The sequence below is a fragment of the Rhinoraja longicauda genome, chromosome 6 (genome assembly GCF_053455715.1).
Source record: "Rhinoraja longicauda isolate Sanriku21f chromosome 6, sRhiLon1.1, whole genome shotgun sequence".
Taxonomy (NCBI): domain Eukaryota; kingdom Metazoa; phylum Chordata; class Chondrichthyes; order Rajiformes; family Arhynchobatidae; genus Rhinoraja; species Rhinoraja longicauda.
In genome coordinates, this window is record NC_135958.1 from 81,221,705 (window position 1) to 81,233,339 (window position 11,635).

Below are 11,635 nucleotides of genomic sequence, written 5' to 3' on the forward strand. Positions count from 1 at the left end.
CCTGCCTTCTCCCCATAACCCCTGACACCCGCACTAATCAAGAATCTGTCTATCTCTGTCTTAAAAATACCCACTGACTTGTGGCCTCCACAGCCGTCTATGGCAAAGAATCCCACAGATTCACCACCCTCTGGCTAAAGAAATCCCTCCTCATCTCCTTCCTAAAAGTACGTTCCTTAATTCTGAGGCTGTGCCCTCTGGTCCTAGACTCTCCCACTGGTGGAAACGGCGGTGTGGTGACTGAGCCTCTGACGCCAGGAAGATTTATGAGAGGCCTGCTGCTTTGTGAAGTTATCTCTTTGAAAGTTGCCGTTAAATTGCTGATTACAGCGTTTCTTCCTCTTTTCCATCCCTTTTCAAAGCAGCCGGTGTCCTTAGGGGACGTTTCTAATGATCTATGCAGCTCACGTCCACTGAATTAGTCAGGGAGAAATTTCCATTAGTGTCTCACCTTTTTCAACAGAGTCAGCACTGCATTGTGATGGGGCCGGGCTAACCTGGCTGGAATGACCGGAGGAACACCTGGCCGGAGTGTCCGGAGGACCACCTGGCCAGAGATCCACCTGGCCAGAGTGACTGGAGATCCACCTGGCCGGATAGACCGAAGGACCACCTGGCTGGAGTGACCAGAGGACCACCTGGCTAGAGTGACCGGAGATCCACCTGGCTGGAGTGACCAGAGGACCACCTGGCTGGAGTGACCGAGGGCCACTATGCTGGAGTGACCAGAGGACCACCTGGCTGGTGACCATTGATCCATTATGCTGGAGTGACCGGAGGACCACCTGGCAGGAGTGACCGGAGGACTACCTGGCTGGAGTGACCATGGGGTTCACCTGGCCGGAGTGACCGGAGATCCATTATGCCAGAGTGACCGAGGTTGCACTTGGCCAGAGTGACTGGAAGACCAGTACTCCGGAGTGACCAGAGGTCACGGGTCCATGACTGCTGGCTGCCCGTACCCTCTGACCTCTCCCAAACGTTCCTGGACATGGCAGCCGCTATCAGGGGCAGCAGAGAGCAGGAGCTTTAAAGGTTTATGTTTATTATTGTCACGTGTACCGAGGTACAGTGAAAAACTTGCTTGTGCATGCTATCCAATGCTATGGGCCGCACGGTGGCGCAGCGGGTAGAGCTGCTGCCTCACAGCGCCGGAGACCCGGGTTCCATCCTGACTACAGGTGCTGCCTGTGCGGAGTTTGTACGTTCTCCCCGTAACCTGCGTGGGTTTTCTCCAGGTGCTCCGGTTTCCTCCCACACTTCATAGGTTATTTGGCTCTGGTAAAAATGGTAAATTGTCGCCATTTGGCTCGTGGGCCAAAGGGGACTGTTTACACACTGTATCTCTAAAGTAAATCTGTCAATCAGATCAGATAATAATACACATAAATACAATCATGCCAAACTCAAATTCAGAGTTGTGAATCTGTGGGAATCTCTGCCTCAGAAGGCAGTGGAGGCCAATTCTCTGAATGCATTCAAGAGAGAGCTAGATAGAGCTCTTAAGGATAGCGGAGTCAGGGGGTATGGGGAGAAGGCAGGAACGGGGTACTGATTGAGAATGATCAGCCATGATCACATTGAATGGCGGTGCTGGCTCGAAGGGCCGAATGGCCTCCTCCTGCACCTATTGTCTATTGTTTATTGACAAAGGGGGAGATACAGAGTGCAGAATGGAGTTCTCAGCATTGTAGCGCATCAGCTCCACAAACAACGTCCAATGTCCACAATGGGGTAGAGGTGAATCGAACAGTACCCTAGCTTATGGAAGGGCCGTTCAGAAGCCTGATAACAGAGGGGAAGAAGGTGTTCCTGAGTCCATCTCAACTAGGGTTGCCAACTATCTCACTCCCAAATACGGGACAAGGTGACGTCACCGCCCCGCGCCCCACGTGACCTCACCCAGCCAGCGGCCACGTGCTCCCACTCCACCAATGGCGGCCGCCCGGGTTAGCCAAGATACGGGATGTCCCGGCTAATACGGGACAGTTGGCAGCCCTGATCTCAACCCCTTGGCACCGTGACAGGAACAGGACTTGACTATCGGGTACATTCACACCCCAGACAAGGGAGGTAAGTTGAACAAGCCACGTACTCTGCCTTCTGCGAGGACGGTCCTAGTCATCATCGTCAAACATCGCCTCAGGGTTCCTGTTCCCAGAGCAACAGGAAAATCCAATACTCGCTTCAGAAAGACTAGCTGATTGATTCGGCACAGTTTAAGCAGCCATGGTAATAAGGGACGCCTGAGATTGTGGGCCTCTGCACTTAATGCTGGTATTTGTCAATTTAGAACAAGCAGGAGAGAAGCAAGACCTTGCACAGATTCTTAATTCATGTGACAGGAGCAGAATTAGACCATTCGGCCCATCAAGTCTACTCCGCCATTCAATCATAGCTGATCTATCTCTCCCTCCTAACCCCATTCTCCTGCCTTCTCCCCATAACCCCTGTCACCCGCACTGATCAACAATCTGTCCATCTCTGCTTTTAAAATATCCACTGACTTGGCCTCCACAGTCGTCTGTGACAATGAATCCCACAGATTCACCACCCTCTGGCTAAAGAAATTCCTCCTCATCTCCTTTCTAAGGAACGTCCTGTTATTCTGAGGCTGTGCCCTCTGGTCCTAGACTCTCCCACTAGTGGAAACATCCTCTCCACATCCACTCTATCCAGGCCGCTCACAATGGCAAGCCACATCAGAAAACTATTTTGTTCATCGTGTGCAAGTTTCCCATTAGCAAACAGCTGGGACTCCAAGGAAAAATGACCGTGACTCACAGAAATCCGACTTTACACAAATTAACTCATACGCTTTTAAAGCATTTCAAAACATTAGGACCATCTGTGTCTGTGCCATGCACAGAGATTTGTAGATTCCTAGGGTCGTGGTTAGTGGGGTCCACAGATTTACTGCAAACCTTAAACTCGAGTCCAAAGTGCAAGGAACACAATGCATCTTTCAGAGTCTTGTAGTTTGTGTATGGAACAATCTGCCTTTTCATCAACCACTCAGTACAAACAGTCTAATTCATACCACATCTGGAGAAGTGTATTTTTTAATTTTAGATCTGAAAGACAAACGACCTTGGCAGCTGGAAACTTTTTAATGTTAGAATATGTAGAATTTGTTGCTAAGTTACACACTCGACCTGCCCTTGTCGAGTACAAATGTCAAAGGCTGCAAAAAATCTGTTTGTTGTATCTTTCATGATTCATTAAGCTCTGAAGATTTCTATGAATAGAACAGAAGAACTTTACAACGCGTAAGATTCACCTAAACATTATTTTTTTAAATATAATCGGAACAGGAAATTACATCGAAGATAATTTACCAAAAAAATTAATTAAAACTTCCCGTTCTTCCAAGTGAGTTTTAAAACCCAAATCACTCCTGGACTTTGATCAGTTGGATCACAGCTCTGTTTGTGTCTGGATTCTGCACACTGTCTCACCGCCTCTCCCACAGTGCGGCACTCACACGGTCATAAGATAGGAGCAGAATTAGGCCATTCAGCCCATCGAGTCTACTCTGCCATTCAATCACGGCTGATCTCTCTCTCCCTCCTAACCCCATTCTCCTGCCTTCTCCCCATAACCTCTGACATCAAGAATCTATCTATCTCTGCCTTAAATATATCCACTGACTTGTGGCCTCCACAGCCGTCTGTGACAAAGAATCCCACAGATTCACCACCCTCTGGCTAAAGAAATTCCTCCTCCTTCCTCAAAGAACGTCCTTTAATTCTGAGGCTGTGATCTCTAGTCCTAGACTCTCCCACTAGTGGAAACATCCTCTCCATATCCACTCTATCCAGGCCTTTTACTATTAGGTAAGTTTCAATGAGGTCCCCCCTCATCCTTCTAAACTCCAGCGAGTGCAGGCCCAGTGCTGTCAAACACTCATCATAGGTTAACCCACTCATTCCTGGGAATGCAGCGAATGCAGCGCCGGAGACTCAGGTTCGATCCTGACTAGGGGCGCTGTCTGTACGGAGTTTGTACGTTCTCCCCGTGACCTGCGTGGGTTTTCTCCGAGATCTTCGGTTTCCTCCCACACTCTAAAGACGTACAGGTATGTAGGTTAATTGACTGGATCAATGTAAAAATTGTCCTTAGTGTGTGTAGGATAGTGTTAATGTGCGGGGATCGCTGGGCGGCGCGGACTCGGTGGGCCGAAGGGCCTGTTTCCACGTTGTATCTCTAAATCTAAAAAAAAATCTAAACCTTTTGGGAATCCTGCACCAGCTCCCAAGTCCCTTTGCACCTCTGATTTCTGGATTCTCTTCCCATTTAGAAATAATCTGTGCTTTTATTCCTGCTTCCATAATGCATGACTCCACGCTTCGACACAGCACTGCCTTCCCACATTTTGCTGCATATTAGTTTCATACTTTGAAAATCCATGTAATGTTGTAATTGATTTATCCATGCATTGGGTTTGACAGATTTAGATTTTTCTCTTTAACTGGATTTCTTTGCAGTCTTTCCTATAAATTATCAAATATTGCTAAACAAAAATGTTGTGATATTTGGACAGGTATGTGGATGGCAACGGTTTGGAGGGATACGGGGAGAGCACAGGTAAATGGAACAAGCCATTCTGAAGAAGGGTCCCAGCCCTAAACGTCACCTATCCATGTTCTCCAGAGATGCTGCCTGACCCGCTGAGTTACTCCAGCACTCTGTGTCGTTAGACGGGGCATGTTGGTGGGGATGGGCGGGATGGGCTGAAGGGCCTGTGTCCGTGCTGTGTGACTCTTTAACTCTTTGACTGGCTGACCATTTTCCCGTGATTGATGTCTGCCTGGTCATATTATGGAGATGGTTCCAGAACAGATGCCTGGTTTTACACAGCGGCATTTTAAACACGGCAACACTGCAAAGATGATTTCATTTGCTACATTTAGCTCGGGAAGATGTTTTGCTTCCGTTCTTGAGAGCAAGCTTAACCCAAGGGAGTACAATTGCAGAGGAGATTAATTATTGAGAGGAGAGGGTTGTGCACAGCTCGCTGTGATGGGGCTGATCTCAAGCACTGTGCTTCCCTCTGCTGCTCCATCAAAGGTTGCATCTGTTTAACACAGCAACACTCTCATTCAAAAAGGCAATTGGCAAAAACACAGAGCTGCTTGCATGTTAAACCGTTCACAAGTGAAGCCAGATTAACCACTGTACATTCTGCACCCTGTCCATGTTAAACCGTGCGTCTGTAAGCCATGTGCATGTTAAACACTTAAAATGTCAAATATTATAAATGTTAATTCTCATCTGCACACTTTAAACCAGGCTGCCCAGGCACTGAAGAAGGGTCCCAACCCGAAACGTTGCCTGTCCATCCCTCCCCAGATGCTGCCTGACCCTCTGAGTTCTTCCAGCACTTTAACCAATTCACACAATTTGGCCAATTCACTGGATATATTCAAGAGTTAGATCTAACTCCTAGGGCTAACGGAATCAATGGATATGGGGAGAAAGCAGAAACGGGGTACTGATTGTGGATGATCTGCTACGATCATATTGAGTGGCAGTGCTGGCTCGAAGGGCTGAATGGCCTCCTCCTGCACCGATTGGTTTCCATCCCGAGCTCCTGCCTGCGGTTATTGAAGGAGGCAGCTAATGGTAAGTTCAGTGATTATACAAACCGCAGATAGACACAAAAAGCTGCAGTAACTCAGCATCTCTGGAGAGAAGGAATGGGTGACGTTTCGAGTTGACCTCTATCAGGTCACTGCTCAGGCTCCTTGAGTCCTGGGAAAACAACCCCAGCTTACAACTTCTGATGTGCCCCTTGCTTCACTGTTGCAGAAGGTGAACCCAGTGCACACAGGGAAATGGGAGTTACACGAATCACAACATGACTAGTTACATGTCTGAAGCTAGCAGGTCAGGCTAGCTGATATGGCTCTTGTAAGGAGAGGTCTTACCCCAGTCACACGGAAATAATTACCAGCGAGATCTCCTGAAATTAAAATTGGTTCAGGAACCTCCAAAAGGTTAGATTTGGGAAATTGATTTTCCTGGCCACACAATGTTTTAATTACAACGGAGATCTCCATTTGGCTTGCCCTCAGCGCTGGTCTCCCGGGCAAACTGAAGGCATGTCTTTATGTTCCTGTCCCGGCTTTGCAAATACTGCTGACAATTGCCATCCCCAGGGTAAAGCCACCACGATATTTGTCAGCTCGTTGGGGGGTGACTGGTGGGTCCAGTAACTGTGGAAGGAACCCGAATGACTCATAGAACATAGCACAGTGCGGTAGTGTCCATGCTCAATGGGAAGCCAGGTTCAACTGAAGGGTCTCGACCCGAAACGTCACCCATTCCTTCTTTCCAGAGATGCATTAGTCAATAGACAATAGGTGCAGTAGGTCATTCGGCCCTTCGAGCCTGTACGCACCACCATTCAATGTGATCATGGCTGATCATTCCCAATCAGTACCCCGTTCCTGCCTTCTCCCCATACCCCCTGACTCCGCTATCCTTAAGAGCTCTATCCAGCTCTCTCTCTTGAAAGCATCCAGAGAATTGGCCTCCACTGCCTTCTGAGGCAGAGATGCTGCCTGTCCCACTGAGTTACTCCAGCATTTTGGGTCTATAGCCAGGTTAAACTAATCTCCTCTGCCTGCATGTGATCCATCTCCCTCATGTGATAGTAGCAGTATTAGTCCATTCGGCCCATCAAGACTACTCCGCCATTCAATCATGGCTGATCTATCTTCATTCTCTGCATATCCATATGCCCATCTAAAAGCCTCTTAAATGCTGCAATGATATCTGCTTCCACCACCACCCCTGGCAGCACATTCCAGGCACCCACCAACCTCAGTGTAAAAGAAACTACGCCCCTCTCACCTTCAAGCTAAGGTCCCCAGCCTTTGATATTTCCAGGTTCAATAACACCAAAGGTGGTGTCTCATGGAACAGTACAGCATGAGGACAGGCCCTTCTGGTGAGGGTTGCCAACTTCCTCACTCCAAAATACGGGACAAAGTGTGACCTCGCCCAGCCAGCGGCCACGTGCTCCCGCTCCAACAATGGCGGCCGCCCCAAAATGCAGGCTGTCCCGGCTAATACGGGAAAGTTGGCAACCCTACCCTCTCCCCACAATGTCTGCACTCACCATGATGCCAAGCCATCTGTTACCTGCCTCACACATCCTTCAGGTGAAGGAGACAAGATTTAATAGGAATCCAAGGGTGTATTATTTCCACACAGTGGTGGGTGTATGGAACAAGCTGCCAGAGGAGGTAGTTGAGGCTGGGACTATCCTAACGTTTAAGAAACAGTTAGACAGGTACATGGATAGGACAGGTTTGGAGGGATACGGACCAAGCGCAGGCAGGTGGGACTAGTGTAGCTGGGACATGTTGGCCGGTGTGGGCGAGTTGGGCCGACATGTTGTATCACTCTACACACTCTTAAAGTTTTCCCCTCTCACCATAAAGCATGGCCCTCTAGTATTTGACATTTCCACCCTAGATCAATAATGTGATGCCTTATTGCATCTGTTGCTCCTGTTGGAGAGGCGATGGTCCTGCGGTTTGTGCCTTGTTGCTGTTCACATGCAGAGAGATGTTTTAGTGGTCAGTGTGATCCAGCCCAGTCCGTGGGGCAGCACTGCCACCTGCTGCCTCCACCAAGTATCGCACACCCAATAAAGCTCCTCCTCACACAAGTGCACCCAACACAACCAGACTTAGAGACACAGCACAGAAACAGGCCCTTCGGCCCACCGGGTCCGCGCCGACCAGCGATCCCCGCACACTAACACTATCCTACACCCACCAGGGACAATTTTCTTACATTTACCAAGCCAATTAACCTACAAACCTGTACGTCTTTGGAGTGTGGGTGGAAACCGGAGCACCCGGAGAAAACCCACGCGGGTCAAGGGGAGAACGTACAAACTCCGTACAGACAGCGCCAACAGTCGGGATGGAACCCGGGTCTCCAGCGCTGCATTCACTGTAAGGCAGCAACTCTACCACTGCACCACCATGCTGCCCTTAGCTGAGCCTTTGACATAATAAAGAATCCCGAGTATTTTGCGGGAATAAAACTAAATGTGTGGCAGCAAATGGGAGCAGCTTGTCAGAGGGTGCTTTTCAGAAGTTCAATAGAGAGTGTTTTGAGGTTTATTATTGTCACGTGTACCGAGGTACAGTGAAAAGCTTTGTTTTGCACTAACAGATTATTTTGCATGCTATCCAAACAGATCAGATACCGTACATAAATACAATAAAGTCAAACTCCAGTACAACAGGTGGATCAACGATTTAGGTAAAAAACGGGATGAGGTCCTACAAGGTGAATTTAGAGAGCTAGGAGATAAACTAAAAAGTAGGACCTCAAAGGTAATAATCTCTGGATTACTACCAGTGCCACGTGCTAGTCAGAGTAGGAATAGGAGGATATTTCAGATGAATACGTGGCTTGAAAAATGGTGCAAGAGGGAGGGATTCACATTTTTAGGACATTGGAACCAGTTCTGAGAGAGGTGGGACCAGTACAAACAGGACGGTCTGCACCCGAGCTGGAATGGAACCAATGTCCTAGGGGGAGTGTTTGCTAGTGCTGTCGGGGAGGATTTAAACTAATGTGGCAGGGGGATGGGAGCAGGAGCAGAGAGACAGAGGGGTGTAAAATGAGGGTAGAATCAACAGGTAGCAAGGTGAAAAGTAAAAGTGGTAGGCAGACAAATCCAGGACAAAAATCAAAAAGGGCCACTTTTCAACATAATTGTATAAGGGGTAAGAGAGTTGTAAAAACAAGCCTGAAGGCTTTGTGTCTCAATGCAAGGAGTATACGTAATAAGGTGGATGAATTAAATGTGGAGATAGTTATTAATGATTATGATATAGTTGGGATTACGGAGACATGGCTCCAGGGTGACCAAGGCTGGGAGCTCAACATCCAGGGATATTCTATATTCAGGCGGGATAGACAGAAAGGAAAAGGAGGTGGGGTAGCGTTACTGGTTAGAGAGGAGATTAAAGCAGTGGAAAGGAAGGACATTAGCTTGGAGGAATTGGAATCGATATGGGTAGAGCTACGAAACACTAAGGGGCAGAAAACGCTAGTGGGAGTTGTGTACAGGCCACCTAACAGCAGTAGTGAGGTTCGGGATGGCATCAAGTAGGAAATTAGAAATGCATGCACTAAAGGTGCAGCAGTTATAATGGGTGACTTCAATCTACATATAGATTGGGTGAACCAAACTGGCAGGGGTGCTGAGGAAGAGAATTTCTTGGAATGTTTGAGAGATGGTTTTCTAAACCAACATGTCGAGGAACCAACGAGAGAACAGGCCATTCTAGACTGGGTATTGAGTAATGAGGAAGGGTTAGTTAGCAGTCTTGTTGTGCGAGGCCCCTTGGGCAAGAGTGATCATAATATGGTAGAGTTCTTCATTAGGATGGAGAGTGACAAAGTTGATACAGAAACAAGTGTTCTGAACTTAAAGAAAGGTAACTTTGAGGGTATGAGGCGTGAATTGTCCAAGATAGACTGGCAATTGATGCTGAAAGGGTTGACGGTGGACATGCAATGGAAGGCATTTAAAGGTCGCATGGATGAACTACAACAAGTGTTCAACCCAGTTTGGCAAAAGAACAAACCAGGAAAGGTAGTGCATCCGTGGCTAACAAGGGAAATCAAGGATAGTATTAAAACAAAAGATGAAGCAAACAGATTAGCCAGAAAAAGTAGCATACCAGAGGACTGGGAAAAATTCAGTCCAGCAGAGGACAAAGGGCTTAATTAGGAAAGGGAACATAGATTATGAGGGAAAACTGGCAAGGAACATAAAAACAGACTGCAAAAGCTTTTATAGATATGTCAAGAGAAAAAGATTAGTTAAGGCAAATGTAGGTCCCTTGCATTCGGAAACAGGTGAATTGATCATAGGGAACAAGGAGATGGCAGACCAATTGAACAAATACTTTGGTTCTGTCTTCACTAAGAAAGACATAAACCGTCTGCCGGAAATAGCGGGGGACCGGTGGTCTAATGAGATGGAGGAACTGAGGGAGATCCAGGTTAGTCGGGAAGTGGTGTTAGGTAAATTAAATGGATTAAAGGCAGATAAATCCCCAGGGCCAGATAGGCTGCATCCCAGAGTGCTTATGGAAGTAGCCTCAGAAATAGTGGATGCATTAGTGATAATTTTTCAAAACTCTTTAGATTCTGGAGTAGTTCCTGAGGACTGGAGGGTAGCTAATGTAACCCCACTTTTTAAAAAGGGAGGGAATTATAGACCAGTTAGCCTAACATCGGTAGTGGGGAAAATGCTAGAGTCAGTTATTAAAGATGTGATTGCATCACATTTGGAAAGTGGTGAAATCATCGGACAAAGTCAGCATGGATTTACCAAAGGCAAATCATGTCTGACGAATCTTATAGAGGATGTAACTAGTAGAGTGGATAAGGGAGAACCAGTCGATGTTTTATATCTGGACTTTCAGAAGGCCTTCGACAAGGTCCCACATAGGAGATTGGTGTACAAACTTAAAGCACACGGTATTGAGGGTTCAGTTTTGAGGTGGATAGAAAATTGGTTGGCGGACAGGAAGCAAAGAGTAGGAATAAACGGGTCCTTTTCGGAATGGCAGGCAGTGACTAGTGGGGTACCGCAAGGCTCAGTGCTGGGACCCCAGTTATTTAGTGTATATTAATGATTTGGACGAGGGAATTGAATGCAACATCTCTAAGTTTGCAGATGACACGAAGCTGGGTGGCAGTGTTAGCTGCGAGGAGGATGCTAGGAGGCTGCAGTGACTTGGATAGATAGGCGAGTGGGCAAATGCATGGCAGATGCAATATAATGTGGATAAATGTGAGGTTATCCACTTTGGCGGCAAGAACAGGAAAGCAGAGTATTACCTGAATGGTGACCGATTGGGAGAAGGGGAGATGCAACGTGACCTGGGTGTCATGGTGCACCAGTCATTGAAAGTAAGCATGCAGGTGCAGCAGGCAGTGAAGAAAGCGAATGGTATGTTGGCATTCATAGCAAGAGGATTTGAGTTTAGGAGCAGGGAGGTTCTGCTGCAGTTGTACAGGGCCTTGGTGAGACCGCACCTGGAGTATTGTGTGCAGTTTTGGTCTCCTAACCTGAGGAAAGACGTTCTTGCCTTAGAGGGAGTACAGAGAAGGTTCACCAGATTAATCCCTGGGATGGCGGGACTTGCATATGAGGAAAGACTGGATAGACTGGGCTTGTACTCGCTGGAATTTAGAAGACTGAGGGGGGATCTTATAGAAACATATAAAATTCTTAAGGGGTTGGAGAGGCTAGATGCGGGAAGATTGTTCCCGATGTTGGGGGAGTCCAGAACCAGGGGTCACAGCTTAAGGATAAGGGGGAAGTCTTTTAGGACCGAGATGAGAAAACATTTCTTCACACAGAGTGGTGAGTCTGTGGAATTCTCGGCCACAGAAGGTAGTTGAGGCCAGTTCATTGGTTATATTTAAGAGGGAGTTAGATGTGGCCCTTTTTGCTAAAGGGATCAGGGGGTATGGAGAGAAGGCAGGTACAGGCTACTGAGCTGGATGATCAGCCATGATCATATTGAATGGCGGTGCAGGCTCGAAGGGCCGAATGGCCTACTCCTGCACCTATTTTCTGTTT